This window comes from Hippopotamus amphibius, chromosome 15, assembly GCF_030028045.1.
Source record: "Hippopotamus amphibius kiboko isolate mHipAmp2 chromosome 15, mHipAmp2.hap2, whole genome shotgun sequence".
NCBI classification, from domain to species: Eukaryota; Metazoa; Chordata; class Mammalia; order Artiodactyla; family Hippopotamidae; genus Hippopotamus; species Hippopotamus amphibius.
In genome coordinates, this window is record NC_080200.1 from 4499867 (window position 1) to 4513341 (window position 13475).

A 13475-nucleotide genomic window follows, 5' to 3' on the forward strand; every position below is an offset into this window, starting at 1 on the left:
TGGTCGTCACCAAAATAGCAGCATCGTCCAGCCAACTGATACCCACGTTTGGGGAACGAACAGGGGACAGAGCAACAAGGCTTCTAGGACCTGCCTGAAGCCCCAGCCCAGCTTTCCTGTCACAAGTGAAGGGAAAACCACCACCAGAGATGTGTAGAGAGACCCAGGCCACCACAAAGACCTAAAATATTAAAATGTTAACCAAATACAGGCTATCTGACCCAGGTTCTGTCCAAGTGCTTGTTTCTTGGTTCTGTGAAATGCTCCCCGATCAAACTAGTCTGTCAAAAAGCAGCCCGCCTGGAGCGCTGACTCCTCAGCGTAAGAAGGGTGAAGAAAACCAACAGTAAGGAGACCCGCTTCACCCACTGTGCCCCAAAGTTATCTGACTAGGGAACCCCTTTCCAGGAACACCCGTGACGAGGCCTGAGAACTGCTGTGTGAAGTGGAGTGGGATTCGGCACCCCCAAGAACAGACCTGCTCTGGGTGGCGCAGGTGCTACCATCTGGGGTGCGCTGTCCTCACCTCAGCTTCCCAAGGTGCCGATGCCAAGTCCAAGGTGGCTGCTCTTGGTCTGAACCCCTCCCCCATCCTCCTCTGCACGCCCCCCTCCTCAGCTCCTGTGCCCCCGATGACACCCGGCCCGAGCCCAACTGCGATCCCAGCCCCCGGCCAGAGAAAGCCCCTGCCTCCCCGAGCCCCTGGGTAAATGGCATGGGGGTGGCAGCGGGAGGCCAGGGACGAACCTGGACAGAGGCTGAAAGAGTAGCCCCTGGTGACACCCCGGCCTACAGCAGGGGTTCTCCCTCCTATCCCCTGCCACCCTCCACCCAACTGTGAGCTTTGGATGCGAACCTTGGGGTGGCTTAGCTGTCATCCCCAAGGACCAGGCTCGGGTTCCGGATGTGGTCTCTGCAGTCCTGGTGATAAGCACACACAGGTAAGCCCACGTGCGGAAAGTCGCAGATCTCTGCTCCCCTGCCACCCTTCTGCCAGATGTCTGGGACCCCTCCCTGCTCCCAGGGGCACTGCTGATGTGGCTGAGACTGCCAGGGTGTCCTGCCCACCCAGCTGAGCCTGGGAATCACTCCTCCAGCTGCACCTCTTGTTACGTTCACAGATTCAACCACGAGAGTCACTTGGCAACTACAACTTCCAGTGATTTCACACACCCGCGTGCCCACCGTGAGCCAGGCGTCATGCTGGCTTCTGGGATGCGGTGGTGACATGGAGAGACATGTCTCCTGCCTGCTAGGAGCCGACATCAGACTCTGTTGCACATTACAACACAGGGAAAATACAGAGGACTCAGCGCATGGGGATGGGGCACCGAACCCAGTGAGGCTGCAGAGAAGGAGCAAATCACGGAGGGCTTCTTGAAGGAAGTGCCACTTAAGCAGAAGGACGAGCAGCATTTAGCCAGGTGACCAGGAGTGGGGAGCAATGAGGCTGCACTGGAGGAACTCGAGGAAGGTCAGGGTGGCATCATCAGGCTCCAGACCCTCAAAGACAGATGGGAAACACCCCTGCCCAGGGCGAGAGGAGTGGAGCGCAACCCCTCACACCTGCGTGGCCCAGCGCAGAAGCTCCTGGAAGGTGAGCACCAACCACACTCGGGCAGTTCCTGTCTGGAGCAGAGGAACCAAAGACGGCTCCAGAGAAGTTGGGGGTCCCTGAGGTGCAGGCTGCCTCCTGACCCAAGGGCCACAGACCATTCTCCCTGCAGGGGACAAAGCTCTCCAGGTAGGAAAGAGGTCGCCAAGGAGCCAGGCCCTTCTCCTAAAGCAGAAACTACTGACCAGGGGCCCTGGGACGAGGGAAAGTCCCCAGATAGCTTGGGTGCATGCGTAGAAATTTCTAAAAGGCCTGCCCTGAAGGCATCTCTGTAATCTGTGCACAATGTCTTTGTCAGGGAGAAAGCCCGTAAACTGCCTCCTCAAATAGTGGGTAAGGAGGGTCAAAAGCAGGAGGAGAGCTTTAAAAAGCTGCACACTTGACAGAAACAGTGGGCTTCCTGATACCACTGCTACAAGCAGGCCAGGGTACAGGACTCATGGTTTTATCTGTCTTTTCTGCCCAGAGACTGACTGGTGGCAAAACCCTTAAAACAAAATGACTCCTGTGTCTATTTCAGGTGCAGCAAGGAAGGGAATGGAGGGAGTACTGCCCTGCAGCCAGTCTAAGTAGGAGGAGCCCCTAGGGACAGGGTGGGTGGTGGCGGCTGCCCCACGTGAGGAAGGCAGGCCAAGTCCCTACCGCAAGCAAGGGAAGGGGGGTGAGGAGCTGGCCTGGACCCCAGAGGCGGCCCCAGGGTAGAAGAGGGTGCGTCCCCAACCTCCAGGGTGACACGGGTCTTGGGATCCCATCTTTAGACTTCTCCAGCCACTGCCACGTGGTCACAGCAAGGACCTTCCCAGATGGGGTTTCCGGGAACGCTGGGGTGGTCTCACACAGGGCAGCAGTCATTGCTCGGGGAGAACTTGTGGGCCAGGCGGGCTGCTCAGCACTTTATCTGCATCACTGTGCTGAATCTTCACAACCACCATAGAGGTAGGTCCTTAGTTTACAGAACAGGAACAGAGACTCAGAGAGGGTGAGCAACTTGTCCAAGCTGGGGCTGGGTCTCCAACCTAGGCGGGCCTGACTCTGGCCCCGACCCCCGGCGCTATCTGAGCGCCGCGAGGGCAAAAGGGAGAAGTCACCGCCCCAGTTTGCTTCCTCCCATCCTTCCCACTCAGGTGGGCCTCGAAGCTAAGAAATCGAGACTCTTCTTTTGAGAAGTAACAGGAGTTAAGCAGCTGTCAGTGAACATTCTAGAGAAACAGCTCTGGAAGAGTACACGTGAAACTGGAGGGTGCGCGATGGGTTTTGAGAGGGGGCCTGAGGCTTTCAGCAAGTCACGTGACCATCTGCTCCCGCGTGCAGTCACGCCAACAGCAGATCCTCAGGCTCCTCGAGGAAAGAGCCAAGACCCGCGCTCTACGGGGAGTCAAGCGACGCCATCTTCATCTGTCAAACGTGTAAGCGTGGGATGCTCTGTGTAACACATGCACAACCTGAGCTGAAAACACACACATTCTCTGCGTGCGTTCACCCCGCACGTGGACGTCCCTTCTTCACACTGTGCAGGGAGGCAGGCACACAGACACCTCGGGCGGGCCTGCCCTGAGACAAGCTCTGGCACCCCACCGCGGCTGCCTCCAGCCTTTGTCTCTGAGGATGTCTGTTACACTAAACAGAAGAAAATATGTAGACCCAGGAAAACACACAGAGAAGGAAATCTGGAACACCGAGGCCTGTTCTGTTTATCCCCCTCCTAAATGATGGCTCGAACACCTGCCAGGACATAGCCCCCATCTGGAAAGCCACTTAGAATTCCTGACCAAAATGTCCGCAAGGTACTTGTGCAAAATGAGCTTTAATCCTGGGCTGATGTATCTTAATCTTCTTATCTGTGCAAAAAATATGGAAAGCATCTTGCCAACACAAACAACGGTCTGTTAATACTGTTAATACGTGGCAACTGCTTTAATCCTGCGACACTTACTATCTCAACCCTTCGAGTCATTTCTTTCCTCAGGAATTATTATAAACAGTTCTGTGCAGCAAAAGAAAGGTGAACGCGTCACCGATGTGTCAACTCTGCTCGCCAGCTAATTCTTTGGTGAAGAATGGAACTGATCTCGATCGTGCTGTTGCTAGGTGATGCCTCTCTGATCTCGGTGTACCGCAGGCTCGGCGGCCACACAGCCCGGCTAGTGGGCGGTGGGCCCCTTCCTTCTTTTTTTGGTACTTGAATATATTTTTCCTCAGGCAGCTCTCAACTGGTCTCAGGGAGATCAGAGGGCGCACAATTTAGGGAGATGACGGCATCTTTCATTTTATGCCCTTCTCTCTGGAAGGCTCTGCATCACGCCATTACCATCACCTACTGAAAACCGAGCCACTCTTCAGGGTTCTAACCTGACCCTACATTTCTTTTTTTTTTTTTTTTTTTTTTTTGGCACACGGGCTTAGTTGCTCCACGGCATGTGGGATCTTCCTGGAGCTGGGATCGACCCAGTGACCTCTACATTGGCAGGCGGATTCTTAACCACTGCGCCACCTAGGAAGCCCCTGACCCTACATTTCTGACAACAGCAGGGGGTGATGAGCAACTCGTATTTGTTGAATGGCCCTTCCTAGACCCGGGGGTTGGATGCTTTACATACCCTGTCTCATTCAACGTCATCACAACCCTATAGCACAGAAACTATTTACCATCTTTGATCTGCAAACCACGAAACAAGACTGAGAGGCCTTGGAGAGATGGAACCCCTGCCCAGGTCACAAAGCTGGTAAACAGCAGAGGTGGGACCAGAACCTAAGCCTGGCTTCCAAGCTGGGTGCTTCACGGCCCCGCCACCCCTCTCAGGCTGAGCTACGTCGCCTTCTTTACTTGTAGAGCTATCGGCCCTGAAGCCCCCCCGACCCCTGCCCCATCCACTTAGACTACAAGCTGCTGGGGCAGGCCCTGCACTTTGGATACCTCTGTGCCTTAAATCCAAGAACCTGTTAATGAACCTATTAATAAAGCAAAGCCAGCAACCTCACCTCAAAGGACTGAGAAATCGGGGAGCCACCTTTGACAGCACTTCTCTATTCCGCCACTAGATGGCGGGACACGAGCACAGCAGAGGTGAAATATCAATATAGGCGCCGAAGATTCAGGGGAAAGTTCCAGCGAAGACGCGGAAATCCCCTCACAGGAAGGGGGTCTGAGGACGGCAGAACCTCTGCTGAGGCTGCAGACCAACTGATGAAGTTCGGGAAGGCGGGCGCTGGTTTCTGTGTGTTCAGATGGACCTCAACCACCTGCGGCTGGGCCTCCAGGCAAATTAACTCCCTTTCTCCACACACACTGCCTGCATCTGTCAACAGGGACGGGACGTACACCCCAGTCGGTTCAGAAGGACTGAAGGAACTGATGCGAACCAAATGCTTGGGAAGTGGCTGGCAGTACGGCTGTTACTAGAACTCCACACACAGAGACTGCAGATACACTGATGCCGTCTCAAAGCAGGGGGTCTTGGACTCCAGCACTGTCTCCAGTCGCCAGGCCCACAACGATGATAAACGCCTCCCGGTGTGGCCCCTTCCAAGAGCTGCCTGGACACGGGGACACTGCACCACGAGCGCTCACTCCCTCAGAATCCCGAGTCCTCCCGAGGCCGAGGGAATCGCTGAGGTGAGGGCCCACCGCAGGCCGCAAGCCGAGCCCTGCTCACAGCGGCACGACTCCCCGAGAGCCACGGCGTGCCAGGCAGCGGGCACCCAGAGGGCAGGAGAGGTGGGCGAGGCCACAGCTCTCTAGTGGGGAGGGGAGAGGAAAACAAGCAGCCGGAGTCGTGGCGGGGTAACGAGGAAACCCTGGAGGAGCTGCTAGAGGCCGCTAAAGCAGGGCGGCGGGAGAGGGGGGCCGCGGGTGGGGAGGGCTCGGGCGTGAGGGGCGACCAGGCGAAGGCAGAGGGTGCCGGGCAGGGGAACCCCAAGCGCGCACGTCCTGAGGACAGGAAGGACCTGGAGGCCAACGTCACCTGAGAGTTTCCTTGGGGGAGGGTGGGAGGTGCGTTTAGGGGCAGGGGTGCGTGATGAGGCGTCCAAGCAGGGATTTGATGTGATCCGGCTGAGTTCTGTAAAAGACCACCTGGGCCAGTGGTCCTTGTGCAATCCTTTCCATTTCTGTGTGTTACGAAGTTTTGTAACATGACGTCAGGGAAGACCACCCTGGGGGTGGTGAGGAGAACAGATTTCAGGGCGGCAGGAGGAGCTGCCAGGGCACCGGCGAGGAGCCCTGAGGTGCTGTCCAGGTGAGAAGTGGCAGTGACAGGGCGGCTCGGGCGAGCGCTGTGGCCCTGGAGACGGGCCGAGGTGGATGGGGCCTGACTGTCGTGGACACAGAGCCTGCTGCTGCCTGAGCTGTGGGGAGACGGAGGCGCCCGTACGAGGCTGTGGGAGCACGTCTCGCTCACTCAGCAGCCGACGCTGTCAGCGAACACGACCCCCGCTCCTCTGACAAGACTCCACAAGCAGGGGGCCCCCTCCAATTGACACCGAAGACAAGTAACCCGGGCCCTGGACTCTCAGCTCCCCGGCGGCCACTCAATGCTGCAGAACATCCCTTCTCCTCCGAGCAAATGGGAGCCTGTTTCCTCACTCTTGCCACCGGAGACGCCAAACTCTCCAGAACTGTTTTCCCCACTCCTGCTCTGCGGTTACAGATGCAACACGGGCATTAATTCTGGGCCGACGAATTCCCGAAATTGTGTGTGGCAAGACTGGGGGAGTTCAATTTAGCCAAGGCATTTGAAATGCACTGCAAAAGCAAGGCTGGCCTCCTAGACACGTGCGTGGAGTAACCACTGTCGTCTCTGTCAGGTTTCAGGAGAACAGGTGCCCAGTGAGTCAAAATGATCCACTGGAAAGGAGGAGCTGGGCTCCTGGAGCCAGCGGCTGGAGATGCGGCACAGTGGGACAGGCCGACTCGTTTTTACAGACATGGCCTTGGGCTTCAGGCCCCCGAAAGGGAATGGCCCAGACAGAGCATCTCGGAAGGTCCTCACCTTGAACCTGGAACAGTGCTGAAGGTCAAGGAAAACACCGTTCCCCCTTAACAGGGACATGAAGTCCACGATGCCAAGATGCCTACGGCTGTCAAAAGGCCATAATGGAAAAAAAAAAGGTCGGGAGGGTGAGCCCTAAGCTCCAGTTGGCAAACAGTTTATCCTTGAACAGTTTTATTTTGCACCCTCCACACCCCGACACACGATGTGTGAGAACACTTCTGGTTATCGTGATGGGGAGCAGCTGCCGACGGCCTCCGGCGGGGGGAGCGTGGGGACGCTGCTCAGCGCCGCCCTGCGCACAGGATGGGCCCCGGCCACGAAGAATGAGCCAACCCCAAACGTCACCTGCGCTGAGGCCGAAATCCGCGTACTAACCATTCAGAAAAAGACTGGGTCAGACCTAACTCACATTATCCACCAACGTAAATTCTCGGTGGGTCAGATGGCACAAACCAGGGTGCCCCCCACCCCCAGCAACTGTGCGTGACCTCCTTGCTCAGTGTGTGTATTGAAGCGTGTGCTGCATCCTAGGACTTTAGTAGGTCAGATGATTACGTCACACATCATCATTATGTCTTGGGGGGAGGGTCAACAGAATCCCCTAACCCAGGGGTACTCAAAAGGGGGTGATTTTGCCCCCAAGGGGACATCTGACAATGTCTGGAGACATTTTTCCTCATCGGCTGGGATGGGTGGGTGCCACTGGCATCATGTGGCTAGAGGCCCAGGGACAGTGCCAAACAACCCACAACACACAGGACAGCTCCCGCCGGAATGTCCCAGTGACATTCGGCTGTAACCCAAAAGGAGCTTTCTCTCTGCCCAGGCAGCCAATCAGAAGACTAACAGCCAGCAGTAACTGACGTGGACTGGCACCCGCCAGTGGGCCAGTCACCCGCACACGTTCCTTTCTCACACCTATCCTCAGACTCGATCAGCGTTGTTCCCACTCTACAGATGCATGAACTGAGGTCAAACAACTTGCCAAGCTCCTGGCCAAGTAAGTGGCAGAGCAAGACACAAACTAAGGGCACTTCCAACCACGCCACAAGCCATCAACCGGAGCCTGCCAGTCAGATCCAGGCTAAAATTCCTTTGAGGCTTGAGACTGGGGAGAAACCCACGTGGATCTCCCTGTAGGCCGCAGCAGGCCCTTCACATGTGGGCTCCGCTGGTGCCAGTGGTTCTCAAACTGTTTTGGCCCTTTCCACACTTGTGAATTATTGAGGATCCCGAGAGCTTTTCTAAATGTGAGCTGTAGCTACTGATATGACTAAGAAAATGTCCAAAACTAGTTAATTTACTTAAGATAATAATAGTCAGCAAAGGCTTACCTAGACAATACACTTTTATGAACAATTACTATTTTTGAAACCAAGAAAACTAGGGAGAAGAAGGGTATTATTTTACATTTTGATCAATGTCTTTAACGTCTGGCTTAACAGAAGACAGCCAGGTTCTCTTATCAGCTTCTGCAGCCCATCTGTTGCTATATCGCACTATTACAACCTCTGGATTCACAAGAGCGTGAGTGTGAAAAGGGCAAACGATGCCTTGGCATTGTTAGGAAGATAGTTTTGAACTCATGGTCCCCTTGGAAAGGTCTTGGGGACTTCCGGGGCCCCTGGACCATCTTGGAGAAGCACTGCCCTGTGCTGCTCTGAGTACTAGCGTTCCAAGGACACCGAATCCTGAGTTAATGACAGACCGTCAGGAGCCTTCTGCTGCAATTCTTTGCTAAAGAGCATCCTGAGTGCTTAGAACACAGCATCTAAGAGGGGCCACAGCAGGGCTGAAACCCTAATGCCGGCCAAGGTCCGGCAGGTGCTGGGAAAGGGGGAAGCGGGCTAAGGCCCCAGCAAGTTGGGGGGACTACCGTGTCCAGGGAGGCACAGTCCACCTCAAGGTGGCAGCTGCTCCTCAGTCCAGGCAAGTCATTACTGCGCAGGAATGCAGGCTGAGGCTGGCTGCTGTTTTTCAAGAGAAATTAGAAATCTGGAGTATTCTTTTCCCCGAAATCTCAGACTTCTTCAGTATTGGCTCCTAATTAAAAGCAAACAAAGACAAACCTAAATGGGCCGAATCATATATGTCTGCTTGTCTCCAAAGCAAGGTTACAACTTCTGCCTGTGGTTTTGGACTCCAGCTTCATGTCGTAAAACATCTGTGGGGTCCTAGACAATGCCGACCTCCTGTAACAATCTCCAACAGTGCAGCCACAGCATCAGTTTTAATTTTCCTCCACGACCTCCCTCAATAAGCGTGCAGCGCGGTCAGGATTAAGATTCACAGCAAGTGCCACGCAACAGCACCAAGTGCCGAGACAACCAAGGATGAAGCGGAGTGCAGGTGCTTTGCTCTGAGACCCTATGCTGTATCGTTTTCTACCAAGTCGCGCACAGTCACACCGATCACAGCTCCGTGGGACCACAGGAAGGTTACTGCACGAGGGTGGCAAAAACAAACCCCTTCAAACAAAACAGAGAACCCCTGCTGCTTGCTGCCAGCAGTACCACCTGAACCTGAATAGACAGCGAAGCAAACCCATCTGCCTCCTGATGGCTTCGAAGTACCATGGAGAGCTACCAAGGCTCGCCAGCTGCCTTTCCTAGGTAGTTTCCATTACATGAGACAGGCCCTTTCAAGCCCCCCAGATGCGTCCCATTGCTCCCCAAATGCCCCTACCTCTCACTCCACCCCAGCCTGTTCTCCATGTCTGAACTCACTTACTGGGCGCGAATTCAACTGGTACCTAACATGCCCCCTTGGCCGGCCCCAAACACCGCCCCCCCCCACCCCACTCTGACCTTACTGACTTCCCGTCACCTCCTCCCGCTCCAGCTCCCTCAGCGTACAAACACACAGCAGATCCCCACCAGCGCTAATACCTGACGATGCCTGTGGGTAATGAGACTGCTGGGCTGAGTTCATTCTCCAGTTAACTGAGAGGCAGGTTGAAGACGTGGTGGACAAGTTTTAAATGTGCAGAACTATAAGCTTTTCTGTCTATACATAGGATCCCGGGCAAAACTTAAATTTTCTTTCAAGTATGTAAGGACTTTAGCATGGCACCCTGAGCTACCACCAGGCCCCAGCTGCCTCGGGTGTGAGAGGCACGGGAGAGCTGAATGTACACACTCCGCCCTCAGGACAAACCCCAGGGTTAATGTTTATCATAACTTCATGAAAACTCTGAAAGTTGCTTCTCACTTCTCCTAAGAATGAAGCTTAGGGCAGGGTAGGAGGGTGGTGAGAATCAAGGGAACTGAGGATTCCAACTGTTTGAGTTCTAGCTCATCAATAAAAACTCAGCTGCATCTCGTCCTCTCTAGGGTAAGGTTTTAAATCAACGAGTAAGGTGAGAACTGAGGAAAGCCAAACCACCCTTAAAAATCTCTGGACTGATACCTGGTCAGGCCAGATCAGGGGTTCTCAATGGGGGGCAATTATGCCCGCCCCACCCCCAACACTGAGCAATGTCTGGACACTTTTGGTTGTCATGACTGGGAGAGCGGGGGAGGGTGCTATTGGTATCTAGCGGGTCAAGACCTGGAAAGCAGATCTACATCCTACAATGCCCAGCAGAGCCCCACAGCGAAGAATTATCTGGTGCCAAATGCCTGAGTGCCGAGGTGTGAGCCCCTGGCTAGATGATCATGTGGTCCAAGTCAAGACAGAACCTAAGAGGACAGCCAGCCCAGCTCCGGCTACCTCCCATCCAGGGCTCACCCAGGGCTATCTCATTCAGTAGGGGTGGATGCACCTGCGCTGTTCAGACTCACTACTTGCTCTCTCTTGCTTTGCTTTGAGCACTTCAGCTCAATGTGTCTATAAATAAGTCCACCACAGTAAAAACAGCTACCATTTACTGTTTATTACTGGGCTGAGACAGGCGCTACAGAATTTACATGTGTTAATTCAGCCAAGGCTCACACAACTGTGGGATAGATATGATCTCCGTTATCCTCGTTTTGCTGGTGAGGAAACTGAGGCTCAAAGGGGTTAGGAATTTGGCCAAAGTCTCTCAGAGAGTACAAGGCAGAGTCAAAACACAAACCTGGTTCTAAGGCGAAGCCTGTGCCCCACCCTCACTTTATACGGAGTCTCAACTGAGGGTGATTCTCCCCACCTCCCGCCCCGGGACGCCACACAGCGTCTGAAGACGTTGCTGGCTGTCATGATCCCCAAGGCAGGGGTGCAGGGGGCAGTGTGTGCTGCTGGAATCTTACGTGCAGTCAGGGGTGCTGCTATGATGCTCAACATCCTACAGGGCAGAGAGAGGACGGGCCTCAACAGAGAATCATCCGGTCCAAAATGTCAACAGGACCAAAGTCGAGGACCCTGCTTTATACCGTCTCTTGGGTTTCCACACCGAAAGGCCCACAAGGCGTCATACACACATGGCACCTTTTAAAGCTGGGATCTAGAATACACTTTGCTCACCCTCTTCTCAGCCTCTTTACCTTTACCGGGGACCAAATGCCGCCTTCAATTCCCGATGCTGGTCTACGAGGCAGAATAACTCCAGAGATAGGATGATTAAAGACTTTGAGATATATCAATAGTAAAATGCCAAGCAGAAAAGAATATCCCAGGACACAAGCGTACAACACACACACACACACACACTCTCTCTCTCTCTCCTAGGATAGAGACATTCCAACTGGACTTTAATAGTCACAGACTACAGGACTACCAACAATGGGCTGTGGGGCTGCAGTCACCATCCCTGAAAAGATCAGCATGGCAACGAGGGCCAATAAGATACTGTACTGGATACACAACTGGAATTGCTTCTTTGTACACGGGCACAGCACTCCTAACCTGTACTACTCAAGCCAGTGGTTCTCAACCCTAGCTGCGTGTCAGGATCAGCTGTGCTGCTTTCTGTCGCTACAGGTGCCCAGGGGTGAGGATGGTATGCTTAGGATCCCAGTCTGGAAAGACAGAAGCCAAGAGGGCGTCTGAAATTAAACAAGTGGGAAAGCACACATATGGGGCAGTCCCTAAAGCTTCACAATGCATAGGCAAGGAAGCCCTCGTTCACACAGCGGATAAGAAATTAAACATGCTAATGGGCTGCACAAGCCAAAACCAGAAATGGGGTTGAGAAGCAGGACAGCCAATTAAAGGATGGCAGAGAGATGGGAGGCATAAACAGCCACTAAGATTTGACTTTTTGGAGACAGCTAGGCCAGAACTAGTGTCAGAGGCAAAGTACTAGGTGAGTGTGGCATTTACTAGGCAAAAACTTAAGTACTACAAAACATTCCATTTTCTCTATTTTACACTTACCCATTCAACTATGCAATCTACAAGCTACAGCTCACGTGTCAGCGCCTATGCTAGAAATGGTGTCCCTGGAAAACAGGAATTCACAATATTCCCTTTGTGTTCAAAGGTCTACCTCACCACAGAGGTCCTCACTGATGAATTCATTCGTTCATTCAACAAACATTTCTTGCATACCTCCTCTGCACCAGGCACTATCCGAATCAGTGACAGACAGAAATCCTCGCCCTCGTGGAGCTTACATTCTAGAGGAGCAGTCAGGCAAACAAGTAAACCTAGCACACCGGTTGGTGGTAAGTGCCGTGGGGTATAACACGAGGCCGGGTAAAAGGGATAGAGAGTGCGGATACAATTTAAAACAGGTGGCCAGAGAGTTCTTAATAAGAAAGTAAAAACATGAAGGAGGTGCAGGTCCAAGCCACAGGGACATCAGGAGGAAGACTGACTCAGGCAGAGGAACCAGCAGGCCCAAAGGCATAGAGGAGAGAGGATATGGACCACACGAAGGACGCAGAGAGAGCCAGAGTGGTTAAAGCAGGGCAAGTCGGGGATAGAGTCTCGGGAGAGGAGGACAGGGAGGTCTTGGGGGCCATCTGCCTTCTGGGTTGGGAAATTGTCAGATGGGTGAAGGTGGAAGGGAGGCCCATGCAATGGGCGGCAGGTGGTGATGGTGATTGAGAAGTGGTCACCCTCTGGGAAGATTTTTAAGGTAGAACTGACAAGACGTGCTGCGGCATGTGAGAGAAAGAGAGCCGTTAAGGGCGACTTCAAGGTGTTTGGCCTGAGCAAGTTAAAAGATGGACTTGCCATCTACTACAAGGGGAGAAAGATGATGGGGTGGGTGAGTTTGGTGGAGGAAGATAGGGGTTTTGTCTGATGTGCCTCCTGGACATTCAGATGGAGGTGTCGGATGAGATGCTGCACGTCAGTCTTGAGTTCAAGAAAATGAATCGGCTGATTATACAACTACATAAAGTGTGTCACACTGACTCCCACTTATCCAGTCCCCATTCTGCTTTTAAAAGGATCTTGTGAATGGAATGCCTCAACCCTCCACCGGCTCCTTTATCTTAGAGAGATGTGGCAGAGATGCATCGTGGGGAGGTCTACCTCCCTGCTCCTTACTAGCTGTGAGACCAGCCTTGGACAAGTAATGCAACCACTCTAACTCAGTTTCCTCACTGAGGACGGAGCTGACAGTGCCTTCTTCCGGGAGTTTTTGTGCGGAGTGAGGGTTACTCCAGATCACATGCGCCCGAGACTTTGAATGGTATCTGGTACCACCCCCAATGCTCCACCAGGGTGAGCACGTATTATTCTCATTCGTGCATCGGGGCAGCTCAGTACGGAAACCTCTGGCCAGCAGGGAGCGGGGAATCGGGGCCGGGCAGGTAGCTCGCCTGCCTGTAGTCGTGCACCTAGAAACGGAGGGAGCTAAAAATAGGCCTCAGAAAGTCCTGAAGCTACGAGCGATCTCAACCCCACGGTTGATTTCATCAGACATCGGCTGATGGGGAGATTTCCCTGGGCCGTTCGGAACTGTAACCTTGTCAAAATCGCTCAGCTGGGATGTCAGC

At 53.8% G+C, this 13475-nt stretch overlaps 1 protein-coding gene across 9 annotated transcripts in view; it reads right to left on the bottom strand.

Annotated features, from left to right (window-relative positions):
• RANBP3 (RAN binding protein 3) overlaps positions 1 to 13475 on the bottom strand; it is a 51367-nt gene that overhangs the window by 37074 nt on the left and 818 nt on the right. The window contains exon 2 of one of the 9 annotated variants that reach the window (XM_057708616.1): positions 8483 to 8649. The exons of the other annotated variants lie outside the window; for them this stretch is intronic. The gene's annotated coding sequence lies outside the window, so the exon portion shown is untranslated. The remainder of the gene's footprint in view (positions 1 to 8482; positions 8650 to 13475) is intronic. 9 annotated transcript variants of the gene reach the window in all.